This window comes from Lepisma saccharinum, chromosome 18, assembly GCF_977018435.1.
Source record: "Lepisma saccharinum chromosome 18, izLepSacc3.1, whole genome shotgun sequence".
In the NCBI taxonomy this organism is placed as follows: domain Eukaryota; kingdom Metazoa; phylum Arthropoda; class Insecta; order Zygentoma; family Lepismatidae; genus Lepisma; species Lepisma saccharinum.
This window is the reverse complement of record NC_139246.1, coordinates 59,802,543-59,825,273: the sequence shown is the minus strand read 5'-3', so window position 1 is coordinate 59,825,273 and position 22,731 is coordinate 59,802,543.

The window sequence follows — 22,731 nt, the reverse complement described above, 5'->3', positions numbered from 1 at the left end:
AAAGCTTAAGAACAACTATAAAGGTCAGAGATTGGAGATTGAGAAGAAAGAAGAGGAGTTGGATGACGTTTGGACGTTTCCAATGTATACAGAGGCAACACCAGGACATGGGGAACCAGAGGCAGTTGTACCTGCAGAAGCGAGGAACATAGAAAACAGAGAATTTCGAAGATCTTCTAGAAACAAGAAGGAGCCGGATAGACTACAACTTACCTTTGGTAACAAGACCTATGAATGATTTTTTTTTGTTAGAGGGGGAGAATTGATAGAAGTTAAGAAAAAGATAAAAGATTGTAGAAGAGATACTGTGAACAACTCGAGTTGGAGAGAGATTGTCTTTTGTCTTTTGTTGAATGGTTTTCATGTAGTTTTTATAACATGAAGTTATAAGTTAAATAAATGTTGTTTTTCTGTTAAAAGTTTTTCCTAATGGAAGATTATTACACCTCCGAAGGATGTTTGCATAGTACACATGCTCAAAAATACCTGGTGTGTGCTGAATCGTGTCCGCTGCAGCCAAAACACCTGCAACCAGGTCTTCTTCCGACACTACAGGAGTCTCATAAACAAGACTCTTCATGTGGGCCCATACGAAAAAGTCAAGAGGAGTTAGATCCGGTGATCATGGTGGCCAAGGAGTTGGTCCACTGCGACCTATCCACCTGTCCCTGTATGTTTGATTTAGATGTTGTCGGACATCATGAGAAAAGTGTGCTGGTGGGCCATCATGTTGGAACCACATGTGCTGGCGAATATGCAGCGGCACATCGTCCAAGAACTGTGCCAAGACTTGTTGCAGGAAGGTCAAGTACTTCAGACCCATTAAGCAGCCCAGAAGAAGGTACGGCCCAATCAAACAATCATCGATGATATCAGCCCATGCATTGATGCCAAACCTTTGCTGAAATCCATGAGAATGTATGGCACGAGGATTTTCGTCATCCCAAATATGGCTGTTCCGACTGTTGTAAACACGGTGAAGCCGAGGAAACTCAGGAACTTCCACACAACGGTGTAGAAACCATGCACAGTAATTGACACGTGGTACAAAATCTCTCGGACCCATTGCCTGTACCCTCTGGTGGTGGTACGGGTGAAGCTGCTGGTCATGAAGTATATGCCAGACGATGCTCTGAGACACATTAATGTGACATGCAATGGTGCGAGTACTCGTCAGTTCGATGAAGGACCCCCCCTCTTCAACGTAGAAAGTGCGGAATGTCATTGGAGCACCACAGTCGGCCCTGTTAACTTTGAAGTTACCTGTTTCTCGCAGCCATTGCTCTAATTGGGCAAAAATGGTATGTGATGGAGTAACACAATGCGGAAAACACTCTGCATACAGACGTTGTGCAGCTCTACCATTACGTCCAGCTTCCCCATAAATTAACACCATGTCGGTTCTCGGCAAACGTTTATTCAACCATACTGTACTGTCTTCCACAATGACTGAATAGCAACTGATGTAAAGGTTGAAGCACACCGGATTTTAAACAGAGGACGTTGGAAGCAGCACACATGACATCAGGTGACTGAAGACGTCGCCCTACCGTGGGTTGCCTACCGTGAAGTGGGAGATGTGAAATTATGCGATCTTGTCATTTGTGTAGTACCAAAACGGTACGTTTCCGGACATAGGTTCCTTATCAAAACTTGATCTACACGTCCTCTCTACAACCCCTTGAAGTGTGTAATAGGAATTCTGAATCACTCTGTATGTCAGGCGACTGACTTCAGTAGTGGATCATTCTTTATCAAATCAACCAATAAAAAAATATTTTTGAAAATTTAGGTTTTTGTTTGAAAACTACCAAATTTCAGATTTTCTGGGCTGATAGTTTTTGAGTTATTGACTTTCAAAAAAGCAAAAATCTCAAAATTTGACGACATTTTGAATCTTTAAACAGCTGTAGATAAAACTATTTGACCTACAGAGCTTGATTTGGTGTCATTCTCTTCTGCTTTTAATGAGCTTTAATTTGAAATGACAACAAGACTGTGTTGCTTGAATTTTGTAATTTTTCGTAAATTCGAAAAAAGTTTTTTGAATATTTTTTTTTTTTTTTTTGAAAACATTTGTGTGCAAAATTTCATAATGGAATGGCAATGGGAATTATTTTTTTTATGTTGTAATGTGAGTGAAATTTGCTAAATTTGTTGACTTCCATGTTAAAACCATAACTACGCTGACTGGTTGACGTTCAAGTCTTCACATTAATTAATTTTATAATTTTTGGACTACACATTTTGGCCGGTTCAAATCCGGGAACTTTTCTAACGATGGAAGCGGCCCCGGCGCTACCCAGCGTCGAATAACATGGGTACCTGGGGGAAACCCTGGGGGGTAAAGGTGGTCAGGGGCGTGATGCTGATCACATCACCCCCACTCACGACCGGATCAAGAAAGTGTGGGGCATTACCCCCACACCCCCTATACGCCTTCATGGTGTGGTGCTATGCACAGGGGAGCACTTTACCTTTTTTTACCTTTTTTGGACTACACATAATTTGAAAATTTATATTTATCACTTTTAATATCAGGTAAGTAAATTGAAAAATGTGTATTTGTGTTTACGGTTTAGAATAGGATACATATACAAGGTCTTAATATTGAGAAGAAAATATATATATATTATATATTATATATATATATATATATATATATATATATATATATATATATATATATATATATATATATATATATATATACATACATACACACACACACACACACACACACACACACACACACACACACACACACACAACATTAATAATAAACTAAACAACAGCAATGTATGGTGTCCACACAAAATAAAACATTTTTGTCCATCTACACGTGACATTGAAGTTCGACCACTGTTAGAGGGGATCCTGTTTACCATGGTGTGACGCCGCCCCATCGGCGAATAACTGTGGCAATACATCGGGGCATTCTGCGGACGAGTCGTTCAAGGTATTCCACATCAATGCGGTGCCATTCCTCCTGCAGGCAGGCGATAAGAGCAGCCACTGTCATGGGTCCCCTCGTTTGCACACGTCGCTTAAGAACATGCCACACATTCTCAATGGGCGAAAGGTCGGGACTCGATGGTGGCCATGGCAGAGTTCGCACGTGATGGCGAGTCAACCATTCTCTTGTCAGCCACGCTGTATGAGGCCTGGCATTGTCATGTTGAAAGATGAGACGCTGCCTGTGGAACAGGTGCCTTCGCACTGTGGGAAGATGCCGCTCCAGTATGCGTGTATAGGCGTGTGCATTCATAATGCCCTCACAGACGTGTAATTGGCCAACCCCAGATGCCGTCATGCATCCCCATACCATCACCGACGCAGGTTTCTGTACCCGACGTGCATAACATTTTGCTTCATTCTGTTCCTCCTTCCGACAAATGACTGTTTTCCGTATTTTTCAGTACACAACATTGAAAATGGATTCGTCCGTCCACAAAACCCTGTTTCACTGCCGAAATGTCCATCCCCGGTACATTCGTGCCCACCGTAGTCGATTGTCTTTGTTCAACATGGAAAGGAAGGGTTTACGTTTCGCCTTGTACACTCGGTAACTGCATCGCTGTAGGTAACGGCGAATGGTTCTGGTTGACACTTCTATGCGAAAGCTTTCTCGAGTCCAGTCGTAATTCGGCCACAGAAACATGATTGTTGGTCTGGATATAGCACCTAAATATCCGTAGGTCACGCACGCTCAGCAGGAGTTTTCGACCGGGGGCCTTACCTGACTCTGTAGTACCCGTATTTTGGTGGTGTTTGATGATGCAGTGGACGGTTGACTTGGGTAAGTTCAGTTGGCGCCCTATTTCCCGTTCACTGAGTCCATCCCGTTGCAACTCCACCACTCTTCTCCTCACGGTGTTGTCAATAGGTTTGCCCCTGGCCATGGTGATGCACTGCGGTTCCTCGGTGCACAGCATGCGCTTATATACGGCGGACTCCCTTATCGTGTCCCTGACGTCATGCTTCCGTCGAATGCGCCACTATCTGGAATTTTCCGTATGGGTCTGGTGCCTGGTCGAAGTTCAATGTCACGTGTATAGTTTCCCGTTTTCGTTCTTTACGTGACCTTGGGTGCAACATGCTGGGATCACTATTCTTGCCTGCTCACACGCCTCCTCTTACACACATGCGTCACTTCTGCGTGTCACCCATTCCACCGCCTATGCCTCTGTGCATTTAATCACGTATTCCTTTCTGGTCGAACTTCATTGTCACCAAGGTTGTACTTTCTGACACTCTAGAAGTAACAACAGTGTTTGCTAAATATTTTCAATCGGTGTACCGGCAGGATGATGGAAAAAATAAGACTTTGAATATTCAAACTTACAGTGAAATTGATAAACTAAACCTATCAGATATTAGTCTTAAAGAAATCGAAGATGCCATTAAAAATCTTAAACCGAAAAAATCTATTGGTTCCGATAAAATTCCGCCTTACATACTTAAAGGGTGCGGTGAGATACTCAAATACCCCCTGCACACGCTGTTCAATCTTGTACTTTCCACCTCAACATTTCCAGATATTTGGAAATTAGCAAAAATTACCCCGATACCAAAAACAAATAAGCAAAATGATGTAGAGAATTACAGGCCGATAGCAGTCCTGGCAGCACCTGCCAAGCTCTTAGAGCAAATTCTTTACAAGCACATTTCTTTTCACATACGATCAGTGATCTCTCCTTATCAACGTGGTTTCTTATGTAAAAAGTCTGTCTGTACCAACCTATCAGAAATAACTCATTTTATCGCAACCGCGATGGATAGCGGAGCTCAAGTAGGTGTAATATATACAGATTTTTCGAAAGCGTTTGATACCGTAAACCATAGAATCTTAATAGAAAAACTAAAATCATACAATCTATCGAATCCGATGTTACAATTGTGTCAATCCTACTTAACAAACCGCAAAACAGTATGTAACGTTTCAGGGAAATACTTCCGATGAATTTGAAGCTACATCCGGAGTTCCCCAAGGCTCTAACCTTGGTCCCTTATTCTTTCTCATGTACATAAATGATCTTCACGAACATCTGAATCAATCGGGTAAACTACTTTTTGCGGACGATTTAAAAATATACAAAAGAATTTGCAGTTACAGTGACTGTACCGAGTTACAAGCGGACATAAACAGTCTTGTGGAATGGTGCGAAAGCAACAAACTAATCTTAAATAGCAAAAAATGTTACCAAATGTCATATACTCGAAACACTACATCAATAAAATACGACTATTGCATAAATAAACAAAAATTAAAATGGGTAGAAACAATCAAAGATCTAGGAGTTCTGTTTGATTCTAAACTTACATTTCATGCGCACGTTAACTTTGTAACAAACGAGACTTACAGACTTCTGGGATTTATAATGCGTACATGCAGAGAGTTCAAAAATGTCGGAAGCTTAATGATGCTTTATAATGCTTACGTTAGAGTGAAAATTGAATACGCAAGCATAGTGTGGCACCCTCAAACCCAGCAAGATATAAACAAAATAGAACAAATTCAAAGTAAATTCTTAAGACACTTAAAGTACAAACTAGATGGTATATACCCTCAAATGGAATCCCGTGAGAACCTTCTCAGATATTTTAACCTAACAACTCTCAACAACAGACGCATCATGCATCAGCTCATTTTCCTCCACAAAATTTTAAATAATCTCATTGAAGCTCCTTTCGCCCTGTCACAGCTCGACTTCTACGTCCCCTCAAGCAAATTACGAACAAGAAGGCAACTCTTCAGCCTCCGTCGTAATAGAACCAATGCTCTGACAATATCCCCAATTTGGAATATGTGTAAAACATTTAATGATACCATCAAAAGTGAAAACAGTGTGGACTTATTTTGCCTGACCGCAATTTTGAAAAGGAATATACTAAAATTACATAAATTACGATAGAACCTAAGATTTATATGTTTGTTAAATGTTTTCTGTCTATATACTACATTCATCTGTGCAATATTTCAATAATGTTATCACAAAATTATTGTATAATGAACGCCATTAATGGGTAATATACCTGTTGCGTTCAATTTCTGAAATAAATAAATGTGTCCTTTAAAAAAATCCCCTTTTCTAAGGTTACCCCCAAGTACCTGGTTTCTTGTACTCTTTTTAGTGTAGTGCCATGAAATTTGGGGGTTGCGATTTGTACTAAGTTTTCCCTTCAAGATTATGTAATTTGTTTTTGTTTGTGTTTGTGTTTCCGACAGTTTAAGTGTTGTTAAGTGTTGGGTTTCCAATTTCTCCATTGCAGTAGTTTTTTTCTATTTCTCTCCTAGAGTTGCCCGTTGTTACGATTATTAGGTCAACCGCATAGGCTATTGCTTTATGGATTTTATGTAACGTACCTAAAATTTTTAGGCAAGGCTCAATGTTGATATTCGATAAATGTGGGCCCAGGACCGAATCTTGCAGGCATCCTTTCGTTAATGTTTTGGAAGTTCTTGGTCCAGCAAGTTTATGGTGGTCTTTCTATTTTCGAAATAGTTCTCCAGAATTTTGTATAAAGTGCCCGGACAACCCAGCTCTCTGAGGGTGGCAAAGAGGTGGGGCCACCACAAGTTGTCGAATGCTAAACATCCCTTCGTAAAACCATACTGATTTCTGGTTCTGTTCTTAAGGGCTAAGAATTCAAGTAACCTTTTGGTAATCATAAATTGGGTGGTACGATTTTATTAATGTTTCGTCACGGTGGATTTATTATTTTATAATTATGAAAGTTGATTCCTTCCCGATGTTGGGGAAAGTTTTTTTTTTTTTTGCAAGGCAGAGGTTAAAAAGGGAAGTTAGGAATGGTACTATTTTTTGCATAGCTAGTTGTAATATTTCCACCAGAATATTGTTGGGTCCTGGCGATTTCTTCTTTTTAAGTAATTTTATCTCTACTGCAACTTCCTCCTCTGTAAAAGGTAAAATGGACATAGTATTGCATTCTTCCTGGTTTTTATTCCTGATGTTTTTTTGGAATTTGTTATCTGTTTCCTTCTTGTTGTCCAGAAGGAGTTTCTGTAACAGGAGTTCGGCCGTTTCTTGTAAATTCTTCATGTATCTTCCATCTTCTCTTTTAAGGGTAGATAAGCTTTTTCCTAGCTTTGTCTTCCCTGCCGCTACCCTGTATGGAATACCCCATTTGTCCTTTTTCATTCTGTGTTTTATGAAGTTGGTGTAATGTGTGGTTTTAATGTTTCTTAATTCTTGTTCATATTTTATTTTGGCTAGCCTGTAACGTTCTAAATTATTTTGCCATAATGAGTTTATTCTAGTTTTTTGGTATAATTAAGATAAGGAAGAAACAGTAAGGCTTTCCCTGCTCTTCACATAATTTATTACAAACAAGTTGTGTGGAACAAAAAAGTTTATGGCTGTTGATAATGACACCATTGATGCACTACAATCTCCATCCCAGATGCCATAACCTTTGTTATTTAAGGCAGCGATTCTCAAATGTGCTCCGTGGAGCCCTGGGGCTTCACAACACTCTCCATTAAACAACCCTTGTCATGCCTTCATAATTGCAAAGTCGCCCTAGCAATTAGTTTCAAGCACCCTGAGTCCTAGCAGGCAAAAGAAAGTGTGACCTACCATATCGTTGCCACAAGTATGAGATTACTGTGGCATTTTTGAAGTGCAATGATACCGCTTCTGAAATTATAAATTGGCACGAAGTGTCATTTTCCTGACACTGTTCTTTGATGCTCGATTGTTGGAATTCAAACCCCATGATTGCATTATGACATTACTCCATTTTCTTGCTGTTTTTTCAGTTCATCTGGCTTCAGTTTATTCAGCGAAAGTGTCAAATCATAAGTCTGCATGTTTGTGGTGGTGTTGAACATTTGCCATGGATCAGTGGCTCAAGACTGAAACATTGGAACTCCCACCAAAGGAAGAAGAAAAATGATAGTTGGTGAACCAAAAGACTATCAAGTATTAACATATGCAAAACATATTTTTCCAATTGACCTAATAATTTGACTGTTCTGATCAACAGCCAACACAAACAGATATCTGTCAACTGTGTATACTCGCTCAGATCTTCATGCAGGACTACTTTTGTCCAGCATGAAGTATTTAGTACCTGGGGGACTCAAATAGGATATGGGTTCACCAATGGCATAGTGGTAATGTTGCCTTGTAATCAAGGGGCCCCAGGTTCAATACCCAGTGGAGGCAATAGTGGTTCGAATCTCACTTTAAACTGTAGGTCCAGTCCCGATTGGCCTATCTGTACATAAAGTGGACTAACTCAAACAGCATACATGATCTATACTGTGATTGGTCCGACCTTTGCCTTTTCCTGTGCTAGTGATTGCTTGACTCCACAGTTTACGTGCCAATCAGAAATGAGGAAAATGCAGTTTGCTGGACCAAGAGGAGCGAATAGGAACCAGAGAAACAGTACTTACATACAAGTTCTTTCCACTTCATAGTTTAATCCTCACTTTTACTGTGCAATTATTAACCACGTTATTTTTGCACAACTTTCGTGGTTGTAGTTAGTGTGTTGCACATACATTTTTGAATTCTCGGGTACCTTATTTATGACATGACCTTCCCCCAACTTGGGGTTGACAGTAAACAACGACAAAGCTGAATGCAGGATTGTTAAAGTTCCAGCAATTTTAACTAAATTCAATTCCTTTTCAGGAGAGAAAATCAGTAAGCATAAATGAGTTCTGGAACAACATAAAGAACACTTTTATCTGTAAAGTATTTTTGTTTTGTCTGTGACTGAATTGCATTCACACAGTGGTTTACGTTCCTATCTGTGTCCTGACAAAGGAAGTTCCAATCAAACTTCAACTGGTAAATACTGCCGTGATAGGACATTCTCCAAGTAACTGAAGCCAGACCCCGTGGCCGAGTGGTTAGCACATCATGCTACGATGCCAAGGGTCCTGGGTTTGAATCCTGCTCGGGCTGGGTTGTTTGTGAATGTCTATTCATCAATTTCATCATTTCATCACTCATCTCTATCTTTGCAAATTAGCCAAGAGGCACAAAACGCGAAGTAAAATAAACTAAATCAATCAATCCAAGTAACTGAAGTTTTCCCCTTGATATGTATGTCAGGAGCCTCCTGGCCTAACAAGCGGAGTGGCTACAATCGTATGTACTGTGCATCATTGAGCCTCATTGGGCATTCCTATGGTGAAAATCTTGACCTCATCTAGTTCCTTCGAGCTGCTTGATGTCAAAGAAGCTGAATCTAAATCTCAGTTGCATTAGGAATTTTGCATTAACAAGATTATGCCATGCATCAAGATAAATTCTAGCTAGACATTAATGATTGGTTCTCAGAAGTAACAATCTCTTGAATTTCAAATATTTATGTAAATTTAAAAAAAAATAGCAATTGTTAATTCCTTGTGTAAGTCACATTATAATTCATCATTGTTTTGCTTTAACGTTGATTATTCAAACTTGTTACATATTGTGTAATGAAGAAGGTAAAGTCGAGGCCAAGACTTGTTTCTTTTGTAAGGATCCTTGAGTATCTTGTATCAGAGTACTGAATAGCTCGCTTATGTTAGCTAAGAATAATTTTGTGTGCTCTTGTTTATCTTGATTTCAATTAATATAACTGTTCTAAAACTTTATTCATATCTTTGTACATCTGTTTTACTTTACTTAATGATGGTTTATGTAAGCTTAAATTTTTAATTAGTGTTCATGTGTTTCCTGAGCTAGATGCCTCATACTTTGATCCGGGGAAACAGAGTGTGGATTTTTCAGAACAGTCATCCTCACTCCAGATGTCGTTATATCACTATCAAAAATAAAAGAATGATGGGTCATCAAATGATTGATTGATCGATTTGGTTTATTTTACTTCTCATTCTTCCACTTTTGGCTAATTTGGTTTATTTTACTTCTCATTCTTCCACTTTTGGCTAATTTGGTTTATTTTATTTCTTATTCTTCCACTTTTAGCTAATTTGGTTTATTTTACTTCTTATTCTTCCACTTTTGGCTAATTTGGTTTATTTTACTTCACATTCTTCCACTTTTGGCTAATTTGGTTTATTTTACTTCTCATTCTTCCACTTTTGGCTAATTTGGTTTATTTTACTTCACATTCTTCCACTTTTGGCAAATTATGAAGATGAGGATAAGTCATGATATGAAGAAGGAACACTCACGGGACCTTAGGACACAGAATATACAGGAAACCTATTCACACTGACCTATACTTCAACGCCAAGAGTTGCCATCCAGCGCAGCGATCAACAGTACTCTGAACATTGTTTCACCAAGCCATTGCCATCAACAAAACAGAGCACCTTCAAGATAAAATAAGACACCTGTGCACAGCTTTCAGACAGAATGGATACAGTGAAGGCATTATCAACAAAACACTAAACAACCAACGAACAAACCCGGACCCACCTGATAACAAAGATGACAAGAAGATAGCCATCATCTTGTACATTGGTAACCTATCTGCAGTCATCAGCCGCATTCTTTCGTAACACAACATAAAGACGATCCACAAATCAAATTACTGGGACCATCTCGTCAAAGAAGCAATAGCCATACACGGGGAAAAGGAAAACCTCAACAGGGACATGTAACTCGAACTGGACACAGCCTGGTTAGCGATAGTCGACTGGGAGCACGGACGTCGGAGAAACACCACCTGATTGGCCCACGACCTACACCGAACCCCTCCCACACCAAATACATATAACTTCACCCTGACTTATCTCTGCACTTCAATCCCTGAAGATGAGAATGACACAGGGGTGCCCAGAGGGGAGTTTCATGATGTGCCAGTGTCATGGGAATTTTTGGGGGTTCAAAATTGTATACAAATTCTATATATCTTCACACAAAAATGAGGGGGGGGGGTCATATCGTTTCATTGACTTGTTATTGATTTTTAGTTTTGGTTATTATGTATAGTTTTTCTACCTAGCTGTGGGTGATCGCAGCGATAGGGTTGAAATGAAACGCCACCTCTTATGCCTTTAGAATCAGTTTGGATGGAAAGGGGGGGGGGGGGCGTGGTATTCACATTTCTACAAGGTTAGTCGAGCAGACAAACTATGCACAATAAGGTTGACTAAAAAACGGCAGTGAGCCTAAAGTTTCTAAAGTAAACATATATTGCTTAAGTATGTCTGTATTATAGTGTCACAACCACAGGGGGTCATTGTCCTCCCCCCCCACAATCTTCAATGGAAGTCAATTCTATGGGGCAAGGGGGGACAAACATAGATGGCCAAGGGCACCTGCAGGGGGTCACAGAGGAGCAATTACCCCTTCGATTTCAAATTTTATGCAAATAAAGATTCATTTTGTAAAATTTTCTTGCTTGCTTAGCTCGCATTATCTGCTTTTCTCGTTTTCGTCAAATTCAGAGCTGTAGCTAGGGGCGATGGGAGTTTACCATGGGTGCCGAATGATCTAAATGGCAAAAAGTTGTGAAAAAGAGAATACCTTGGCTCCCCGTGATATTATTTGCACCTTATTAGGGGCAAATAGGGGGCAAACATTGATGGCCAAGGGCACCTGCAGGGGCGGTGGGGGGCACAGAGGAGCAATTACCCTTTCGATTTCAAATTTTATGCAAATAAAAATACATTTCGTAAAATTTTTTTTCTTGCTTTGCTCATATTATCTGCTTTTCTCATTTTCAAGTTCCGAGCTGTAGCCATTGGCACCGAATGATCTAAATAAAAAAAAAAGTTGTAAAAGAGAGAATGCCATGGTGTGCAGTAAAATTATTTGCACTTTATTAAATCAATATTGTTTTCAATTGCAAAAATTGGATCTAAAACTTTTCTTGCTCGCTTCGCTCCCATTCTACTTGTTTTCTGTAATGTAATGTATTTAAATGATATGTGTTGTATATTTGTATTGAATAAGCTTTGAATACATACACAATTTAGTGTTAGCTTGTTGCATATTATATTTTCTTACTTTATTTCGCTCCATGTTGCACATGTATAAAACATATGTTGTACATGAAAGTTACACATGTATGTTCGGAATGTGTTTATCATTCATTTTCTGCCATTCAAAAATACAGTTTGTGCGCTTGATTTCCATTATTAGCTAATGTGAAATTGATGGTGTTGAAAAAATATTTCAAATCGTTTGTTCCAAACAAATGCTTTAGCACAGACTACTACCCCTTTTTTGCGTAATGTGTGAGGATAATAATGTCTTTGATACTAATAATAATAAAGCCATTATTAATGTTGTTGTTGTTGTTATTATTATTATTATTATTGGTACGTTTATCCTGGTATTTGCCCCCTCTAGACAAAAGTTCATGGTTGCACCTCTGGTATTATATTTTTCCGCAAATTTTATCTGACAAAAATAATTTGAATAATCAATTTGGCTTAAATGGGGGGGGGGGGGGGAGTGCATCAAGGACCTTGGTGGGATGGGCACCCCTGGAGTGACATTAGCTCTCGAAAGCTCGGAAGCCTATCTGGAAATCACCTGGCTGATTGCCCGAGAAAACCTCTTCAGAAATAGCCTTCGGCATGCTAGGCTTACACTGTTGGAAATGTTACACAGGTGCGACATATTTAGATGAAAGTGATGAAGGGTTCATCACAAAAGGAACACCAAGGCAGGTTTCTATCTCAAAATGATGTTTCAGTTTAAAGTTATCTTGTTCTTGTGACAATCTGTGGCAGTCTTACTCTATTGTAACTAGGAGCATGCATTTTCGTTTTTGACGAAAGCACAAAATTTGAAATAAAGGTAAAGGTAAAGTGTTCCCCTGTGCATAGCACCATGCCATGAAGGCGTATAGGGGGTGTGGGGGTAACGCCCCACACTTTCTTGATCCGGTCGTGAGTGGGGGTGATGTGATCAGCATCACGCCCTTGACCGCCTTTACCCCCCAGGGTTTCCCCCAGGTACCCATGTTATTCGACGCTGGGTGGGCGCCGGGGCCGCTTCCACCGTTAAAAAAGTTCCCGGATTTGAACTGGCCGGGGATCGAACCCGGGACCTTGAGCATGGTAGTCAGACACGTTACCGACTGAGCCACCGTGGCCACTAAAATTTGAAATAACACAATGTAATGTTAATTTTTCACGTTTTTGAAGAAATTTTGGTGCATTTTACTACCATGTTTTGTCATGAAATGATGCAAAATGAACTGCAAGTGTTATACAATTCACAGAAAATGGATTAATTCTGCTGTAAATATTTGAGAAGCAAAAATGGACATCTTTGAACAGGAAAAAAATTTAATACTCTGATAACTATATAAATATGTTATCAGAACCACAAATTTTAAGAAAATCAACATTTTTAAATGAAAGTAGTAAAAGAACCCGGGGGGGGGGGGGGGCAAAGTGGTAAATGCAACACCCTTAAAAATGACCCCAATTATAATTCTTGAGAGTGGAAAGTTCTAAATATACAAATATTTTATTGTGTTTCTTGTCCCTCCAGAACACAGAACACACATTTACAATTCCAGTCCTCCATGAAAAAATTCTGCGTATGCCTGTGATTAGAAGTGAAATGTTAATATTGTGAAATAAGTATAGTTTTTAAATCGAATTTAGGTTTTTATTCACCATTTTACACCGAAATCCATTTTATATACTGCTTTCAATCCCGAAATATGCTAATTACTGGGACTGAAATGAAATTATGTGTGTGGAACATGTAATTTTATGCTGGCATTTTCCATCAATGCTTGCACACCAAGGCAACAATTAGAATATCGAAGTAGAAGCAAGCACTTGTGCCACACACAATGTTAGCTCAAAGTAAATGAAAATATAACATTGTGTATTTACCAGAATATTTGAACGCTGCACAAGTGTCAGTCAACATTTTACCGATACCTACACAGGAAAAGTATGAGTAATTAAACTCAAACTGGTACTTATTGATATTGGTTTAAGGCCTGTTGTGAGAAAATCCATTGAGAAGCAGGCAATTAATAATAATAATAATAATAATAATAATAATAATAATAATAATAATAATAATAAAAGTTTTAGTGCCAGAGGCTGATTTATGCAAAAGCAAGCAAGAGGGAAAACACTATTCAAGGGAATCTACAAAGTTTGGGTTGCTAATAGCAGATCAAACTAATGAATACCAATAATAGATATCAGCATTTGGTGCAAAACAACCCTCGTTTCTCGACATCCAGCTTCTTACTGGATAAACTTTTGCAAACATTAAAACATTTCCAGAGAACATCAGATTGCTTCGAGGGTTACTAGATTAGCCTCTTAGAAGATGCTGCATAAGAAAAGGTAACATAACGTTTACTTTGCCAGGAAGCAGCCATTTGTTTTCCATGTGATGAAAACTGAGGAAAGTGGTAGCTATGCTTCATTTGTGTTAATGGAGTGCCAATACAGCAAGCGTTGGGTGCATTTTCTTTTTTAAGTAGAGAATTAATGGACTGAATAATATACCTGTATATCACTACATTATCCTTCTCCAAATAATGCATTTAAGAGAGCTAGTCAAAAAATGAATGAGAATGAATTTTTTACTTACGAAATACATTAGGCAGGGTCCAGGTTGCTATGGTATTTTTCGAAATAGTCCCCTTCGAGTTGTATACACTTGGCCCAACGTGTCTGCCAGTCCTGGAAGACATGCTGGAACCTGTCTTTTGACATTGTCTTCACAACTGCCTTTGATGAGTTGAAACGCTTGTCCCACAGCTCCGATTTCAGATGAGGGAACAAAAAAAAGTCACACGGAGCAAGATCCGGGATGTATGGAGGGTGCAGGATACATTCAATGTTTTGTCGAGCCAGATATTGGGCAACAACATTGGAAACGTGAGGTCGGGCATTATCCTGGTGTAGGTGCCAGCCAGATGTTGCAGCTCAGGGAGTTTTCGACGGATGTGTTCAGCCAGGGTCTTCAAAACTGTCACGTAATACTGCTCAGTAACCATGGTATGCAGGGGTACTTCATGTTGGTAGACCATTCCACAGTAGTCGAAGAAGGAAATCACCATTACATTATTCGCCGACGGAACAGCTCTGGCTTTCTTTGGCATCGGAGAACTGGGTGATTTCCAGACTGTGCTCGCCTGTTTCCTTTCGAGATCGTAGTGGTGAAGCCAGCTCTCGTCACCAGTTATGATGGAATTCAGGAAGGCCTCGCCATGCTTCGCTACCAGATGCTGAAGCTCCCGACACACCTCCACTCTCACCTGCTTCTGTTCAGCAATCTCGGCACTCATCTTGCACATACGTGTCTCATGCGCAAGCGATCATGCAGAATGGTGAACCCACTACCATGTGAAATGTGTAACACGTCAGCCAGTTCATCTATTCTTATTCGACGATCTTTCCGAACAATGATGGCAGCTGTGTTAACCATGATATCATTCACTGCGGTGGCCGGAGCGCTAGGACCACCCTGCTTTGTGGTCGAGACACAGCCCTTCTTAAAAATGTTTGAACCACCGAAATGCGGTTGATTGTGGAAGGACATCTTCACCGTATGCCTGCTGCAACATTTCGTATGCTTCCGTGGCAGATTTCTGCAGATGGACGTAAAATTTCAAAGCCGTGTACTGCTCCTCATGAACAGACCTCATTTTCCATATGCAACTTCTGTCCATTCGTGTTTTGTTTGTGCAATGTTGCCAGATGCATGCGCATACGGGCTTGCAATTTTATCTGCCGATTTCACGAGAGACGTTCTTCTCTCGCAAATTTGTTTCACCGCTGCATGTTTACTGTGTAATATAGAAAACAACCATTGTCACTCTTTTTTACTAGCCCTCGTACATTAACAAAATGGATTGGAACCTCGATTTTACATTTTTCGGGGGAACAAGCAGAAAAAACAACTTAAAATACGGGGAAATTTAAAATCGAGGAAAATTTTGTAACACTTCGCTATGTTGGGACCATGAAGATAGAATGCATAATGCGGGAAAATGTTAAATCCGGGAATGTAAAATCGGGGTTCCACTGTACTCCCTAATCTTAAGGAACTTTGATACTAAATGCACATCCATGAAAATAGGCAGCTGGGCAGAATTGCGCTCGTACCACATATGGGAAAAGCGAGAGCGGGACAAAAGTCCCTGGTTCCCGCGCACTGTGTGGCAACGTCCACCAGACTGCGTTGCCTAGTTCGAGCATTAGATTGACCTCTCGCAGGGGCGCTTGTGTGTCACCCCTGACCTTTAGAGCAAATACTGTCAGTTTGTATCACATGCATTACAAAGACCAACTCTATAATTCTAAAACGAGATCTTTCATTCTCTTAAACCTCCGAACACACGGTGTTGTGCTTCGACATGGAAACAGTGCAAACTTCTGCCACCTGCCTAATATAATGGCCGTGCATTTAATGTTTTATTATATGCCATTGATTAACCATGATGAAAAAAAAATATTATGTTATGAGTCCCTTTATAGAAACCTGGTGGTAATAATCTACTCTCTAGGGCAGCCATGTCAAACTCGCAGCCTCCAGCATCCCTTAATACTGCCATCCCTTATGCCTGCAATACTATTTATACATTAATGTAGTTATCCCACTATTAATTTTCTCTAGAAACAAGCTCCGACTCAACCTAACTGCCCAAGATTGACCTATTTTCCCTGCATAGGTACATAAGGTGTAGGTGTGATGTCAACTAAGCAAGTTGATTGATGTCTTGGTTCTGAAGGACAAGAATATATTGCTGGTTGGGGAAGGGAAGCATGCATAATTTCTACTTCCAATGAGTCAGTTCCTGGAAGGATCGTCAGTTTTTGGAAAAGTTTAAGACAACCATGTCACTTCCTAAGCTTTGTGGTAGTAAGAAAAGAGCTATAGAACTGGAATGCACACTTTTTCAAGTAAAATGGGAAATTACATACTTTTGTGAAGTGAATATTGAAAAGGGTGGAAATTTTATGCCCTGATAAGTGAATTCATTCAGAAATATTGATTGATTGAGTTGTTTTTTTAAATCCACTTTATGCACAGTAAGGCTAATTGGGACTGGACCTACAGCTTAAAGTGGGATCTGAACCACTATGTGCCTCCACCGGGTATTACAAGGCGACAATGCTACCACTGCGCCATCGAGGAGGCGATTCAGAAATATTAGTTTCTCACGAAATACAGTTGCCAACCTCCATGGTTAACACAGCATCCTATGACACCACGGGTTGGGTTCAAATCCCAGCCTGGGCATGGGTGTTCTTTGTATGTGTCCCTTCATCAATTTCAGGATATTATCATTCATTCTCATCATCGCTATTAGCTAAAAGTAGCTGAAAAGCGATTCTAAATAACAAAAAAAAAAAAAAAAAAAAAACATGAGAAATATAGTTGAGGATAGGATTAATGACTTAGCACGCGATATCAATGAACAATTGAAATTGCTGGTTTTGTTGCATTTTTGCTCACAATAGATGAAAGTATGGATGTCTACGGGATAGCTCAGTTAGCAGTATATACGAGGGAACGTCAATATATAAGTCACAAAATGAAATATCTTTGAATTGCTGCAATGTGAAATTGTTTTATGAATATCAGTCGTTTCACTGATCCTTTTCTCAAGTGTCGGTGTAGGTGGCAGCAGCACCGTGTATTGTATATGGTGCTATACGTTTATTACAACCTGTCCCGCATTTGCTGATAGCAGTCTTTTCTAGCATAAACCACATGGCATTGCTGCTGCAGACCGCGTGAACTCCATGCTGGGGAAAGCCAAAGCCAGGCAGCAAATTACAATATGCAATGTGGCAACAGCATCTAGTAAGCTCCTCTCTTCTGGCTTCCATTTGCTCCTCGCTGCCCAGTAGACGACTTTTTTCTCGTTTCTCATTGGCACCGAAACTGTCGAGCGATCGCTAGCATGGGAAACGGGACAGGTTCTAACAAACCCGGTATATTAGTAACATTCTTGTGTGGCGGTGAGTCATTAGAGTGCCAAGTGGGTAAGATGGCAGGTGTGTTAGCCGAGTGTACACGTGGTGAGCAACGGGCCGTAATTCGATTTCTGTGGGTGCAGGGCAAATCTGCTGAGCAAGTGCACAAGGAAATGTTACTTGCTTACGGTAACAAATGTTTATCCAGGAAATCCATTTACAACTGGGTGGAACATTTCAATCGCGGTCGAACCAACGTCCAGGTGCTTTGAGAGATGGAGTTCTTCTGTTGGATGACAACACTCGTCCACACAGTACCAATACTACAGTGGCTCACATAGGTTGGGAACCACTGGAACATCCAGCCTACAGTCTGGATTTGGTACCATCCAACTTTCATCTCTTCGGCCCACTGAAGAATCACCTGGGTGGCCACTGGTTTCAGGATATGGATGAGGTCCATCGGGAGGTTACCAGCTGGCTACGACACAAACCACAAACCGTCTTCGCTGCTGGCTTTGAGGGACTCGTGAAACGCTGGGACAAGTGCCTAAATGTTCATGAAGATTACGTTGAAAAATAAACCACATTTCATCAGGTAACTATTTCAACTTTTCTTTCTATTCCATTTTGCAACTTATATATTGACTTATCTTTGTATATATGTGGATGCGATTCTCATCTCAATGTGGCAGAAGAACTGCTGGACATGATTTTTCTCCGTAACACAACTGAAGATATTTTCAAGGAAGTGGATGTCATTTTGCAAAGGTACAGTCTTGCTTTATCTCAGTTAGTAAGATATATAATTTATAATTTCAGTCATTTCCCAACTTGTCAGGAATATCAGCAGTTAATCTGTGAACCTGATTTAAAGCAATACTCGTTCGAAGTAAAAATATCACTTGATGAATTTGAAAAGAGGTTTCAAGACTTCATAGAGTGCGAATGGCAATTTTCTTGTTCACTGCTCTGCTCCTTTTTCTTTGATGCTGTGTATGCCAGTTTTGACCTTCAAATGGAACTTATTTAATTACAATGCGACTCGAAATGAATATGTCATTTTGCTGCTGGAATTTTAGTGATTTTGGCAGCATTTGCCTTGGTGAACAGTTGTTTTCCATTGTAAAGATTAATTAAACAACCAAAAGATCAAGAATAACTGACAAACATTTGTTGTCTGCATTAAGAGTTTGTTGCTCACAAAAACAATGTGGACATTAAAAAGCTAGTATCTAACAAAATGTGTCTGATCTCTGGCAACGAAACTAGAATTATCCATAGAAGGTTTTGTGCCAAAATGTTTGCAGAATTGTAACCAATTTTGCATGGAAAATACGTAGTACCCCAGACTACAAACAAATATTTCCATTTATTTTTCTTCTTTAATAAAACCAATAAGGATTGTAATTAAAATGTTTTTACTACAATTACACACATGGACTTAATCATCCAGTTCTAAGCAGGGTGGTATGTGAAAGGAGGATGAGTGGAATTCCGCCTTCTGGTTTTTGCATGCCCTGCGGTTGTTAATTTATGGCACTTGCGAGGGGGACTCTACGTATAATTTCTATAATATACCGATGCTGCAATAGTAATCACTGGAATCCCCTGTCAGAGGCGAATCCCTTGGTTTTGGACTTCAAGGGGTTGGGGTTCCAGATGCATGACACAGAGAGTTTTGACATTAACGTTGTGTGGTCCTACTCACGAATTGAGTTTGACACAGCTGCTCAAGGGGATCAAAGAAAAGAGTGAAGAGCAGGAGAGAGATAATGGTAAGGGCCTTGATATACTGTGGCTCTGGTTAGAGAATAATGCACCAAACCAGACATTGTGAAGAATCTTTCAAATACCAACTCATTCACCTAAGTTTCAAAATGTCATACACGATTATAGGGTTTCTGATGCTCTTTTATTGAAATCAATGTCTACACACAGGCACAAGCAGACTTGTACCATATATTTGATATATTATTCTATTTAGCAACACAACCTACATACATACTTACATATATAAGTGGTGGCTACTGGTATTACTTTGCATGTTGCACGGTTTTTGTGGAACAATAGGGGGAGGGAGGGGAGTGTGTTAATGCCTTATAAATTTGGGAAGAAAATTCTGACATTCCTATCTGAAGATTGCTTAGAATTAAATTTACTTGTTCAGCATGCATTGACATGACTTGAAAAGGATTCATTAAATGTCTGAATGTTTTGGATGTTACCTTGCCTATCGTGACTGTAAATCTTTCTGGAAACTACTTTTCTGTTTGGTGTGACCAGATAGAAAAATAGCATATGTCATTCAACAATCATGTATGCTTCCATTGGTATTCTGCAAATTCTTACTTGTTTTTTAAAGCTGAATCAGATTTCTTACATTAATGACCTACAACAGAAGTGAATTGGAAACATTGTAATAATTTCATTTTTAAGATGTGCAACACTGCAACAGTATCAGCAGCCACCTCTTACTATATATTTTTTTTTTTTTGGCAAGTGACAATAGAATAAAATCTCATTTACTTAACACAGCAATCATATACAAAACATGTAAACTTTGTAACCAATTATAAAATATATACTAAAATAACATGATACCTAAAGCTTCCATTGTACATTTGTTTGATCTACAATAGTGATTTTGTATTACATATTATTTTTCATTGGAAGACATATTCAATCACATGTTTACCCTGATAATTCATATACATTCAATAGTATTAACCTACTTCAGGACTAACGACATTCAAAATTATACATTTCTGTTACAATGCAAAAAAATTACATTTTGAATGAAACATCCACTCTTCTGTGTTCGAGTTTTGTACACTGTAGATGAAACAAACAACAAACACTAACAATTTCACTTTTACTTATGCATTATTTTCACAGATATTCTAGGAATACCAGTAAATGATACTCTTAACCCTTAACCAGGCGCACTTCTTTCACCACCTTAAGTATGCACGTGGGGGTAAATTTGACCCCCAAATATAAAATATTATTTGTAATCAAATAAGATACGTATGCACCAAAAAATACTTTTATATGATTAAATTGACTATTTTCAAGAACTTAAAGTAGTTTTTTTTAATATAGAAAAGATGTGCAATTAATTTTTCAAAAATAATATGGACAGACATTGCATTTTCAACATTTCAAAACCCTTTCTTGCAATAGTTAAGTCAAATGATAATAATAAGGAAAGTGTGGAATAAGAATTACTTTTTTTTGTAGAGTATACACTTCAAATATTTGTGTCAATTTAGCAATATCCATTTTTTAAAAAATACAAATATATATTTTTAGTACGTTTTCCCTTGAAAGAAATTGAAGTTCCAATACATATCAATTTTCAAAATCTCAATTGTTTTACACAACTAACTAAATGGGACCACTGTATAATTTTTTTAAATCATATATTATGTCAAATAAACTTGTCTTGTATTTAAAACTTTATCTTCGACAAATTTGGAATTTCTTTCCCTTACAGAATATCCCCGTATAATTTCTACGTACATATTGGTATTTTCCACAATGATTCTCACAGTAATGTCATCTGTGAAAAGTGAAACTCCTCGATAGCAGATTCGACATTTCTTGCAGTTGCAAGTGATCCAAGAAGACGTAAAACAATGTTATTACTTCTTTTGTGAACATTCAAACATGAGCAGGGAGCTTTTTCCATAGTTATATTTTGTCTTTTCCCAGGAAAAAAGTTTCATCTTCATCCGGGATATCATTCTCATCAACATGATTTGTCTTAGAATTAGTATAATGTTCTCACTCAGTTACATGATATTCTACATTATGATCTGATTTTGGAGTCAATTATTCATCTTGAAGCACTTCAGATGAACTAGGTTCGAAATGTCCTCCAACAGCCACCGTATACACTCCTGCTGTCTTTCATACTACGAGCTTTTGAACGATTTCTTAGAAAATTTAAACATTCACTTTAAAACACAGTCACACAACACAATCAAGTAAAAACTGTTAAAATATTTCACTCACGAAGCACAGTAAGCAAAAGTTCTAAAAAATGAACAACAAAAAATAACATACGTTACCGGGCATGTAGGGGTAAATTTGACCCCCACCAACTTTGAAACAGTTTTGCCTTGCTTCAGTTACACACACAATAATTGAAGTGACCTTCACAGTTTAATCAGACTGTTTTAGGAAGGTACTAGATAAGCTAGCATCGGGGGCAACCAACAAGTGTCTGGGTGTTAAAAAATATCTAGCGGGGGTCAAATTTACCCCTGCGTGGCTAGTTAGGGGTTAACAGCATGCAAAACAGTTTCCGCCAGGCTCTTCCCTCAGAGTCAGTGTTGCCAACTTAGCTCTTTTGGGGCCAGATCTGGTTCTTTCATTCACTCATTTTGCTGTGAACTGGGTGCCCACCCCCATGCCCCACTATAATGCCATTACTGGCTCCTGCCCATACAGACCAACTTTTGCCATGAGTGTACATTTTGCACGTGACATGATATTGTTATATTGGCTGTGTCATTTATTAAATGATAATTAAATCAAGAAGACTTAGTTGGGCAGGCCATGTGGCACGAATGGGAGAGGAAAGAGGAGTTCACAGGATTCTTGTTGGGAAACCTGATGGTAAGAGACCTGTAGGAAGGCCAAGACGAAGATGGAGGGACAACGTTGAGATGGACCTAAGGGAAATCGGTAGGGATGGAAAAGAGTATATAGAACTTGCTCAAGATAGGGAAAGATGGAAGGCCTGTGTTGCTGCAGCCATGAACCTTCGGGTTTAAGAAGGCTAGGGAGTTAGTTAGTTAGTTTGGCTGTGTCACCCCACCTCCACTTACCTTCCAAGCTACTTTTCATAGAAGCGTGGAGATGACATA